The sequence below is a fragment of the Ruditapes philippinarum genome, unplaced genomic scaffold (genome assembly GCF_026571515.1).
Source record: "Ruditapes philippinarum isolate M1 unplaced genomic scaffold, ASM2657151v2 ctg142_1_1_1_1, whole genome shotgun sequence".
NCBI classification, from domain to species: domain Eukaryota; kingdom Metazoa; phylum Mollusca; class Bivalvia; order Venerida; family Veneridae; genus Ruditapes; species Ruditapes philippinarum.
In genome coordinates this window covers 89435-102793 of record NW_026860152.1, presented here as the reverse complement: position 1 = coordinate 102793, position 13359 = coordinate 89435, and the positions used below count along the sequence as shown (strand labels likewise).

At 29.4% G+C, this 13359-nt stretch overlaps 1 non-coding gene across 1 annotated transcript; it reads right to left on the bottom strand.

The window, feature by feature from the left end:
• Positions 1 to 12285: 12285 nt before the first annotated feature.
• LOC132759054 (U6 spliceosomal RNA) lies at positions 12286 to 12390 on the bottom strand. The gene has a single exon (XR_009629658.1). It is a non-coding gene; the product is annotated as a U6 spliceosomal RNA (small nuclear RNA).
• Between the last annotated feature and the right edge of the window lie 969 nt (positions 12391 to 13359).

Below are 13359 nucleotides of genomic sequence, written 5' to 3'. Positions count from 1 at the left end.
TTTAAAATAAAAGGGGTATATTGAGGGAAAAAACTAAAAATATTTGAATGAACTGATAAAAATCCGTATTTAGACTTTTCTAAATTGTGTTTTATATTTCATTTCAGCTTCAAGGTAAAACTTGTTCGCTGAAGCGTACAATTAGACCAAATGTTTAAGGCGTCACCATGGTTTATAACGAATGCAAAGCTAGTAAAATTGAGTTTTTTAGATGTAAAAGACTATTTAGCGAAAAGTCCAACTGAGTACATAGACATTTATTTTTGAATGCACGTAAACAATTTTGTAATGTAAAAAAATCGCTAAAAAGGAATTATTTTGATAGAGAAAACGAACTTTGTCGATCTTAGAAAAAGTAGCTTTAGAAAATTTTGGAACAGTATATACGTAAATATAATAATAGATGTAATAGAAAAGGAAATGATATTAGTCTAGATGATTTTAATTAATCCATTTTCGTAATATTTTCGAACACACAACACGAGAGTACTTTTAATGATTGATGATTATGGTGTTAGAGATGAAGCACTTTACATAGACAGTCTTTGATTGTCCTTTCTCCTTAAATGAGGTAAAGGAAAACCATTTCCAGTTTAAATCGTTTTAAAAGCAGTGATATTGATGGAAATGTAGCAGATTTTTTTTTTGATTTAAACGAATTTATTGCACCATATCTTGTCAAAAATTTTAATGTTATTTATGATAAAGGTGAATATCCTGAGGCATGGAGTAAAGGGAGCAATTGTTCCAATTCATAAAAAGGGTGATTATACTGACCCTGCTAATTATAGAGGGATAACTGTTGTAAATGTTGTTGCTAAGATATTTTCGCTTGTATTACGTAATCGTATTAATAAATTTTGTGAAAATGAAAATGTATTGAATGACAGCCAATTTGGGTTCAGAGATAACGTAGTACTGCTGATTGTATTTTTCTTTTGCATGCGATAATTCAGAAGGTTTTGTTAAATAAATGTAAAACTCTATTGTGCCTTTATTGACTACGAGAAAGCTTTCGATACTGTAAACACGAGGCTTTATGGATAAAATTAGTACAGTCTGGAATTAGCTGCAAAATTATTAAAATGATAAAAGCGATTTATGAAAATGTTAAGTCGTGTATAAAAAATCATGATAATAGCTCGAATGCTCAATTTTTTGATATCTCACTCGGACTGAAACAAGGGGAACCACTCTCGCCCCTTCTTTTTATTTTATCGTTGTCGAGTACGGACCAAGGACATGTCACCAGTCATGCGCTTAAGTGGGTAATTATGAAGCACATAATAGTGATAACTTACCTCGATGCAATTTCCACGAAGTATTAGCCAAAGATATGGATTTCGAGCCAAAAGTAGGTCAGTGTACAGCGGCCATGACTTAAATGTACAGTAACCTTAGGCAGAATGAAAAGAAGAAGGTAGCCAGAAAGGGACTGTTATACCAGTAAAATTCGCCGCAGTTCAAGCCTAGTGCCATTCGTCGTAGCCTCTCTTTAGGGTCATTCACCTCGGCTTCAGTCAGGATATCGACAGCTAGTCCGCAGGTATAAATTCTAGTCTTTGAAAATGTTCGTCATCCCGAGTTCTTCCGATCTACTGCCCTGCCCTGTGCATTCTCCACGGCGTGCACGTGCCAAGGAGAGAGAGAAGTGTCTCGTAATACTTCAGAGAAATGATGTAAAATACTTAAACGTATGGGACTTGAGGTCAGCAGAAACTTTCACATTTTATTGTTTCTTAAGATACTTGAAATATAAGATTGTAGAGAAAATATCACAAAGCTTAACATTATGAGTCAGGTTAACATTTTTATCACAAATTAAGATACGTAAGACACGTATAAAAAGAAAATGACATGCATAACTTCCAAAAAGATATTGTTCAAAGAGTGTTGAGATTTGAAAATAAAATACAAATGTACATGGAACCATATGAACGCCGAAAACTACGAAATCGTTGCACAATCAGTTTGATTGAGCATACTCGTGGAAGACAGCAGTAGGTGCAAGCAAAGCTGCTGTAATGGTCCCTTAGCACTGGCTTAAGCAGAAGTCTATTTTTTAAGCATAAAATATATTGAGTGACATCCGGAGATGTTTTCATATTGCGGTATTCATAGAATCTTTAGTATAACTGTTCGTGTTCCATTCCATTGAAGCGGTGTATGTTTCCAACAAAGTCGTGTGTCCTGAAAGAGAAAATATTAGGCGCAACTAAATACAAGTAATATGTTTTTAGATTGAACCAGATGTTATGAATTCTACATATCGCAGATAGTCGTCAAAGGCATTTATGAAACACATTGAACATAAATTTGAGGGTAATTTAACAGTATTCAATTAGAAATACTATAGCCAACAAACTAGTAAAAAGCTGAAAAGTTACAAACGAACGTTGTGTATCTCCTGTTGTGTAAAAGAAGATATGTTTTCTATATGAACTGTAACAGAGGCGTTTTGAAAAAGATATCCCCTGTAGCAAATTTTTTTTTAATTTTAAAATTCAAAATTTGAATAGGGTATTTTGATTACCCCACTGAAACAATTTTTTCCCCACTATTTTTAAAAGTTAATTGAAAATTTAGCTTTATTTTTTATTTTTAATTTTCTCAAGTTAATGACGTAAAAACAAATTTTTAAATTAAATATTCTTTTAATAAGGTTGCCCACGACGTATTTAATAAAAATTATTATTTAAAACACATATACCCGATGGGTAGAAAATCCTTTTTTTTGGGAAAATTCAAAAAAAAATTTTAAAAATTTGACGTGTTTAAAATTCTTGCCCTTTTCATTTTTTACTTTTTGGTTCTTTTAAAACAAAAGAAAAAATAAAAAAACCGAAAAAAACCCACCATGGGTATTATAAAAAATTGCCCCATTGAAATATCTTTTATAAATAACTTTAATTAAAACCCAAAAAATTAAACGGACGACGGATACCAATTTTGGGTTTGTATTTTTAAAATTTTCCCCAAAAAATAAAAACGTGCTTTTTTAAATTTTATTCAAATTGTCATTTCCCTACAAGCAATTTTAAAAAACCCATAAATATTACCCAAATTTCTAGAGGTTTATATAATTTAATTTAGATTTTTCAAAACATATACTCCGCTACAATCTTTTAAAAAATTGACTTTTTGTCAAATCTTTTTGAAAAATTTAAACTAATAGAAAATATTATAAAAGACAAGATTTCTTATGAAAATTATGTAAAGGAAAGTTACAAACAAATAATAAATCAAAAAAAAAGACAGAAGATTGTAAAAATTGACAAAAAAAACGTTTCACTGAAAGGGTTTTTACAAACTTTTAAATTTACACTATAAATATCAAAATTTAAATTTTAGTGTAATTTTTTAAATTTAAATTTTTTTTAATGAGTTGAATACTTTTAAATTATCCCAGCCAAATGGCGAAAAAAATATTTTTTCCATTCAAACATTTCAAAAAATTAAAGTTATTTACAAAACGAATTTTTAATGGGTTCAAATTTTTTACATACCAACAAAAATTTTTTAAATTTTAAGTGAAAAAGAAAACATTTTTTCAGGGCCCGGGCGCCCTTATAAAACGTTTTTAACTTTAGGGGGACTTTAAAAATTTATATTTAAAACCCGGGGCAATAACCCCCTTTTTTTTAACCAAGTTCGCAAAAAAAAAAAGGGGGTTTTTGTTTAAAACAAATTTTACCCCCCAAAAAATAAAGTTTTTGTATTAAAACCCAATTTTTCAAAACTTTTTAGGAAAAATAATGAAATTTTTTTTTACCTATATTTAAGTTTCGGTTTTCTCAACACTTAAAATTCTTTTTGGGTTTCCTTTCTTTTATACGTTTTTCCTGTTAAAAGGGACCCTAAAACGTTTTAAAAAACAGAAACCTTTATTAAAATTTTAAAAAAAAATAAAAAGGGAAAACAAAAAGAATTTTCTAATTTCAATTTTTCTTTAAATTTTTACTAATTAAAAAAGAAAATTTTAAGGGAACGAATTTACTAAAGGAAATTTTTTCTTTTTTGGGGTTTTTTATTAAATCTTTTGGGTTTAAACCCATTCTCATACAAGAGGGAAATTTTTTTTGAAAAAATTTTTAACAAATGACAAATTGTTGTATTTTAAGAGGAAATTTAAATTAAATTTTACTTTTTAAAAAACCAAAGGGGTTTAAAAAATTTTTGGGGGGTTTTGGTTAATGAAATCTTTCGGGAAAAAAACCCCAAAAAATTTTTGAATCAAATTTCCTTGAACTGAAAAAAAAAAGTTTTTTAAAAAACCCCCTTGTTTTTTTTTTTAAAAACGCCCCGGGGGGGTGAAAATTTTTTTATTTTTTTGATTTAAAGGGGGCAAAAAATTGGGCAAAAAGGTAAAAATTTTTACAATCATACTTTAATTTTTAAAAAGGTTTTCAAAAAATATTTTTTAAAATTTTTTTGGGAAAACCAAAAAAACGAGTTTTAAAATCTTCTTTTTAATAAAACCTTAAATTTATACTGGAAAAAAAAACGAAAACTGATTTCAAAATTTTTCCTTTGGGGGTTTTTTTTTTTAAATACCCTTGAAAATTAAATCAGGATTCCCCCCGGAAGCCTTTTTTAAAAACGGGAAAATTTTTTAATGAAATTTTTTTGACTTGTGTTATGATAGATCGGGCCCCTTTTGGGGGAAATAATGAAAAATAGCACCCCCCTTTCCAACTGCCCCCCCCCCCCCTTTAAGCAAGGGTTTAAGCGGCCCCCCTTTTCTAAACACTTAAGGGTGGGGGGACCTCAATGACCCCAAAAGGGACCAAAAAATTATATAAAACTTTGGGAATTTTGGAATTTAAGGGGCATCCGTTAAAGCAAGCGCCCAAAAAACAAATTTGGGGGACTCGTTTGCTAAACCTTTTAAAAGAAATGGGGAAAACAAAATTTTTAAATTTATTTTTAAAACCCCTAAAAGAAATTTAGTTTGGGCAAATGAAAAATTTTTAATTTTTAAAAATTTTACCTTTTTTACAAAGTTTTTTTAAAATTTAAAAAGTCCCTTTTTAAAATTTGACAGTTATTTTCATTAATTCAAGATTAAAAAAAAAAAAACCATTTTTTTAACCCCAAAGTTTGAACACGAACTTTTAAATTTAGAAAATTTTAAGATAATGAAGGGGTTTTTATTTCCCGTTTTTGTTATGTTTTAATCCCTTTCTTAATTTTGTGGTTAAATTTTTTTAACTACAATCCCGGGAAAAAAAAAAATTATTTTATTAATTTTAAAGATCGTTTAAAAGGGGAAAAAAACATACAACATTTAGGCCTTTTTAAAATAGCTTTGCTTTTTTTTAACAAAACGGGTTAATTAAAAAAATTTAAAACAAATGGGGCATATTTTAACCTAAAAATAATACCCCTTTCAATCCTTTCTTTTTTTTTTAATAGGGAAATATTTTGTTAAAATTTAAACAACACCCAATTTTCTCTGTCAAACATGCCTCATTTTTATTAATTGAATAGAAAATCCTGATATTTATAAAAAATTTTGGGGCCCGATAGCCGTGAATTTAAATTTTTTTAAATGGCGAAAAATTTTGGAAAAAAAAAACCGAAAGCGGGGGAAATAATTTAAAGGGCAAAAAATACCGAAAAAGTGCCCAAATTTCCCCGGGAAAGCTAAAACAAAAAACGAGGGAAAAAATACTTTTTTCCTTTCCCAAATTTCAAGCTGGGAAAAAAAATAAAGAGGCAGTTTTTTTCATATGAAAACTCTATACACCCGAGAATCGGTTTAACGTGCTGACAGCCTACCCGCCAGGTTCCCACCCGACAAAGCCACGGGGGCGGGCAAGGCAAACACGTGAAAATTCCACCCTTTTGGACAAACCATAAGGGGGACCAAGCCCCCCCGAGCGTCCGTCTGGCATCAGAATGCCCCCGTGAAGCGGGATATGCAGGGGGAAGGCAACCTATACCATGAATAGAAGCAATGAGAAACACAAAAATTTTCTTTAAAATTTTAAAGGAATTTGTAAAAAAACTGAATGAAGTGATTTTAATAAATTTTTTTTTAAAAAAAAATATAAACATTATTTACAACTAAAAACCTGGAATTCTAAAATATCAAATATTAGCATAGATCACTTTGAAAGTTTTTTCGTGTCCGCGGCCTAAATATAATAAAGGGCAAAGCGTTACAGCGGTTGGTAAAAATTATAATTTTATAAAGAGGAAAACTATCAGGTCATATTGAGTTAATGAGCTTAAACGATAAGGTGTGATATGGTTTAAACTGAAAAAATCTATATTTTTGGGTACTTTGAATGACATTTATGTTTGGTAAGTTGTTATAATTCCGCCCGAAAGACTCAAATGTGTATAGAATAGGGATTTTCAACCATTGTTTTTGATTTTGAACTTCTTTGAGTTAATAGCTGACGATATACGTCATTATAGACAGTTAAGGTAATGTCATGTTGACCGGTGACCTAAACCTAGAGTAGGTCAAAGTTCGAATGTTGTGAAATGAATATTAACCTTGACCCAGCTTATATTTTTAAGGGCCCTTAAAGGGGAAAACCCGTCTGGGGAAATTAAACCGGTACGACTTTAAATTTGATCCCCATTTTTAAAATGTTTTGGGTAATAAATTGTTTAAGGGGCCTTTTATGTAAGGAAAATAGTTTATATATTTTGAAGGGTCGATTAAAACCCGGGAAAATTTTTACTTGCTATAATACAATACAAAATAAGGGCCGTAGCGGGGGTTTTTTTATTTTTATTACTGAATAATTTAAATTTTTCTTTGACGATTGTAGGGGAAATACTATTTATCCAAATTTTCGGATCTTGTTAAATTTATCTTTTTTAATTTTAAATTTATGAAATAGGGGAAAACACAAGGTATTTAAAATTTTAATTTCATTTAACCAAATTTTGAAAGGGGGAAATTGTGAGTATTAAATAAATTGAATTTACAGTTTTGAAATGATAAAAGGGCTATATTCGAGGAAATAACTAATAAACTCATGTTGAATGAATCTGATATAAATACCTGTATTTATGACTTTTCTAATATTGTGTTTGATATTTCATTTCAGCTTCAAGGTAAAACTTGTTCGCTGAAGCGTACAATTAGACCAAATGTTAAGCGGTCACCATGGTTTAATATAACGAATGCAAAGCTAGTAAAATTGAGTTTTATAGATGTAAAAGACTATTTAGCGAAAGTCCAACTGATGTACATAGACATTTATTTTTTGAATGCACGTAAACAATTTTGTAATGTAAAAAAAATCGCTAAAAGGAATTATTTTGATAGAGAAAAACGAACTTTGTCGGATCTTAGCAAAAGTAGCTCTAGAAAATTTTGGAAGTATATACGTAAATATAATAATAATAGATGTAATAGAAAAGGAAATAATTTAAAAGTCAAATTTATTTTTTAAACCCAAATTTTTTTGGGTAATTTTTTCAAAACCCCAAAACAAGAGTATTTTTAATTTATATTATGGGGGTTGTTAGAGTTTAAAACTTTCATAGACAGCCCTTGTTTTTTCCCCTTTTTTTTTAAAAGAAAAGGCCATTTCCAGTTTAAATCGTTTTTAAAAACAGTGATATTGTTTGGAAAATTACGATTTTGTTATTCAAAAAATTTTTAAATTATTCCCAATTATGTTTCAAAAATTTTTTAATTTTTTATTAAAATTAAAAGGTAAATTTTATCCTTTTTAAAGGCTTTAGTTAAAGGAGCAATTTTTAAAAACAAAAAAAGGGGGTATTATACTGACCCTGCAAATTTATGAGGGAAAACCCTTTGGGAAATTTTGTGCAAAATTTTTCGTTTTTGGTTTTAAACGTAATCGTATTAATAAATTTTTTTGGAAATGAAAAATGTTATTGAATGACAGCCCAATTTGGTGTTCAGAGATAAGCTAGTATGCTTGATTGTATTTTTCTTTTGCATGCGATAATTCAAAGGTTTTGTTTAAATAAATGTTAAAAACTCTATTTGGTGCCTTTATTGACTTACGAGAAAAGCTTTCGATACTGTAATACACGGAGGCTTTATGGATAAAAATTAGTACAGCTGGAATTTAACTGCAAAAATTATTAAAATGATAAAAGCGAATTTATGAAAATGTTAAGTCGTGTAAAAAAAATCATGATAATAGCTCGAATCTCAAATTTTTTGAATATCTCACTCGGACTGAAACTAAGGGGAACCACTCCTCGCCCCTTCTTTTTATTTTATTTGTAAATGATATATCCTTCTTGTAATTAATTTTCTATAAAAAACTTTCTAATGATGAATATAAATTTATTGTCAAGATGTACATGTTTATTGTTTGCCCTGAGACATTTGGCACAAATTTACTCCCAAACCCTGACAGTCAAACAACTCCAACTCAACCGGGAAAATTAGAATTTCAGAAAAGGGGAAAAAATTAAATGTGGGAAAAAAACCAAAATATTTATTTTTATAAAAAAATTTCTAGACAAAATTTAATACCCTTTGGTTTTTTGTTTAATGAGCCTTTTGGGAAATATTTATTCTTTTTTGTTATTTTGGGTAAATTTCAATTTTTTTATACGGGTTTTCAAAGGGTTTAAATGCTGAAAAAATTTAAGCGACCAAGCCGAAGGCATAAACAATTTTTTTTGTCCGTTTTAGAAAGAATAAAACTAACTTTAAAAAACTAAATTGTCCCTTTTTTCGACTCTCTCTTTTTCCCAAAAATATTTTTAATGGATCTAAAGTCGGGGGGAAAAATTATAACTCCCAAAAAAAATTTAAAAAAAATTTGGGCATTCCTTTTTTGAAAAAATATTTCCTTGGTTGTTCTTTCCTCAGATTTTTTAATTTCTGTTTTGGAGAGTTTGGGCCCGTTTTTCTTTTATTCTTTTAATCTTAAGAAGTGCTCTTTAAATTCGGGTTAATATTTTAAATGAAAAAATCCGGGGGTTTCTTTATTACAATATCAATATTTTTTTGGGAAAACAATGTTTTTTTTTTCCCCCTTTTAATAAAAACCTTTTTTTCAACCCGGGCTTTTTAAAAAACAATTTTGATGTTTTTGGATATAGCTACTTTTGGAATTTCCCCCAAAAACCTTGATTAAATTTTTCCCAATTTTTAAAACAAAGGTTTACTTTAAGTATTTTCAAACAGGGAAGATAAAATTTAATAATAATTAAAATTGTTTTTAAATTAATATGAATTCAAAAGTGATTTAAATAAAAAATGTATTTTTGATTTTGGTTACAAAAAAATGACTTTAAAAAAGAAAAAAATTGTCTGTTTAGACCCCTTGTTCCCATCTTCTTGAAATCGAAAGTGGTAGATTTGCAGGTATTGATCGAAACCTACGAACTTGTAAACTTTGTTCACTTAATGTTGAATCTGAATATCATTTTTTGTTATGCTGTCCACTCTATAGAAACCTTCGTCGAAAATATAATGTTAATTATTCTTTTCCATGCATTAATAAATTTACTAGATTATTGTCTTCAAGTAATAATAGAACAATTAGGAATATTGCCAAATTTGTATTTTATGCAATGCATTTGAGAAATGAAAAACTTGCAATTATTGCTGCTTCTTAGGTTCTTGTATTATAACTGTATTGTATTACATGTATTGTATTTATGTTAAATGTAAATTGTATTATCTTGGCCATCCTTTTGTATATTGTAAATGGCCAAAGGTATATTGTATATGCCGATTTGCCAATAAACTGAAACTGAAACTGATAATTTATTACTCTAGCAGTATATTTACACCGTCTGACAATAAAGTGCAATAAATTTCATAAAATGTTATTAGCGCCGTCTCATATTTGTGTAGACTGTGATAAATGAAGTTAAACTGGTGATGCAACTTAACAACAAATGATCATTTTATTGAATCATTATGGTGAAACTTGAAGTTCAACATCAAAATGCTATTAATATCAACGACATTGTTTATGGTAGAATTGGCGCATTATGCCAATTATGTAACATATGCCTTTTAATAATCTTGAACATACTTTGGTGTAAATTTTGATATTTGCTATATTATCCTGTCCTGGTATTTCGGCATCATTGGTTTCAACACTTTGTTAGGTTCAGATTGAATACTGCTTAAACCGATGCTAGGAGTCGTGAGTAATAATGCGCTTTTCCATTATCTTTCGTGAAAAGACTCAAACCGAGTCTGCAATTTTCATTATTAAACACTGTTTTTATACACTCGATGGATCTGTTTAGCAGAAGAATATAAGGCCAATTTATTCAAATAAATCGAACAAATGAAATGTGTACCAGAGTTTGCTTTATGTTGTCTTAATAAAATGCAAAACTTTTATCTTTATAAAGGGTGAAAATGATGAAATGACAAATATATTCGTTTTTCCGCATTTATTATAAACCATAATGTTATATTTCAATGTATGTACATAATGCCAAAATAAATCTAAAATCAAACCGCGGAGGAAAGGAAAATATGTAACATTGTTCCCATTGATTAATATTTGTGAACAAATGGTTTTTAAGCATCAAACAATCATAAGATAATCTATGATACTTTTATTTCTGGGATAATACCATGCTTTTGTTTATCAATATTTTGTAAATAAAGTTGGTTATTCCTTTAAAAGATCTTTCTCCAGATGTGTTATGTTAAAAATAAGCAATACACCACTGTATTCGTGAATTAGAATCTAAAGACGTTTTTCTACTTTTCTCCATGTCTTCGCCTTGTAAATCGTTCCTTGTAGCATGGCAATTTGAATTCATAAAAACGCTAACTGAAGCATGTTAAATGTTGTCCCAAAAGCGATAATTCATCAATGCATTTATTGAATATGGACAAATATTTAACTATTTGAACGTCTATTAGTAATGTTATGTTTTATATCAATTTGTCGCGACTGTTTTCTCATTTATATCATTTCAAATATTAATATAATGTTACGCAATTACATGTGGCTAGAAAAAACAGTATAGTTAAATAAAAGGGTTCAGCAGATACTGATACTCGTTTAAATATGCAATCAATCGTACTGGTTTTTATTCTCTGAATATTTGTTCCTCATATAGTCAGACACAATGCCTTTATGGCAATCCTACAAGTTGTTAAACCCCAAATGTATTGAATTAGAGTGACAATTTGTAACAGATTGAATTGTGTTTTCGATAGAGGTAAATTATATGAAATGATCCGCAAATGTGTAATATCAAACCATGTATCTATTTTTCTATTTTAAAAAAGAAAAAGAATCCCTAAAAAACACCAAAAATGGCGGCAGGCTCTGATTGATTGAAATTTTCAGTGGTCGGTACTTGAAAAGGCTGGCTACTGTTCCTTCCCCTCATGTCCGAAACCCATAAACACTTATTTCGGACAAAAGAATCATTATGATATGACTGTCAACAAAGCAATTTTTATGCGTGCATTCAAACCACTTGCTCTTGACCGCTGTTAATTCATGTCCCACCAGGTACTTTGGATTCTTGCATGTGAGGAAGCTAGCCAGCTAGTTTACATTGATGGTTCTACTCAGGTGCCCGTTAAAAGCCTGTAAAATTTTACGACATATGAGGTCTGCCTTCACGAGTACAGCTGGAAAGTTGCCGTATGACCGAGACATTAAATCCAACATGAAAAATGATCCCACAAGGGGGAGCAGTTTCTGTAGATATGACCTCGTAGTTTACATTTTACAGTTGTAAACAGGTTGAAAAGTGTGTGTATCTGTCGATCTTGTAGTTTTAAAGTTACGTGTCCTCTATTCGAAGAAGCGCCTCTAAACCCTTTACATTTTTTCTTCCAATTCCTCGTTCTTTATTTTTGATAATAATTATTATAATATTGTAATTGATATAAGCCATAATATTATTGTTGTATTTATTGTACTCTGCTCTTTTCTTTTCCTTCTTTTTTTCTTCTATTTATCTTTTCTATTTTCCTTCAAAGATATTAACAGATTTTAAACTTCTTTTATCTCAGATTCTCTTGACATAAAATGAAAAGGTAAAGGTCTTCTTTATTATAGTGTCACCCCTACTGAAAGGGCCAGCCATTTATGACTTATAAGACACCTTTTGCTTGCATACTATGTACCCCCAACTCATACTACTATGCCAGGCGCCAGACGGATAGAAATCGGTAACCCTTCATTTTAACTTCCTCGCGGTTCACGAAGCGGCCATTTTCGAACGAGTCCCACGAGAAACATTCATTCTTTTATTACCGCTCCCCGTTGGGCTCGAATCTTCGACCTCCCGATCCGAAGGCGTACACCTTAACCACTAGGCCAACGGTACCGGTATAAAAATATGGAACCGCTTCACGAATTTTGCTTGCATCCTTGCGCAGGGGCCATGCTAATTTTCTCTGTATCTTTTGATTTTTAGTATATGTAAACATATATTTACTATTACTTAATATAAGGATAATAAATAGTTTTCCGCGACATTTTTTTTGTTGTTGTTTTTTTGTTGTTGTTTTTTTAATTTATTAATTATTATTACTTCTTTTTTATAATCTAATTTCAGTCAATGTCTTGTTCAATTATTGGAACAATTTTATCTGTATATATCTTTTATATGGTTTATTTTGTATTTGAAAACAAATATTTGTAAATATGATACTGCCAACAAAACCAGTTAAGACATGTAAATGCAGACTGTCCTGAAGAAAAAAAACAATTTTTTTGCCATGGGCATATCATGTTCAGTTCATTTAAACGCGATGATAAGCGGTTTTATTTTACAATCAAATCTGTTTTTCCTAAATAACATTCGTGTGTTTGAAATTCAAAAAATATCAAACATTATGTATTAATGGTATTTTTTATTTTTTTATTGATTGGTAAAATATTTTGAGCAAAGTGTGCATAGACATGTTAAGTATGAAATAACAAAAGAGGCATTGCTCCTTTCCAAAACAACTTTCATGAATTTGCTTTTAATCTTTGACATTTTATAATGCTTAAGGAAACATTATTTTAATACTTGTATCATCATAAGTTGTTTGAACTAGTTTTACTTGTTTAGATATTATAGTTAGAGTTATATATATCCAGGTACGTTAACAAAATGTATCTCTAATTGATATTAAAATCTTTATAAGACATTGATAAATGTATATTTATTTATTTCTCTTGATACGTATATTTACTTAATTTATAAGGACAAAAATAGGGCACATTTATATCCGATTTTTATGTACAAACCTGTTTTAAGAAATTTATTAATGAATGTCATTGTGTTTAAAATAAAATATGTTAATGAACGTGACTATATTATACAAGTAGAGAAAGGAAAAAAACAATAGATTCAAACGTGTCATTTTAAACAAACATAAAGCAGATAATAATTATGTTGTTTCATTGTTGACAAATC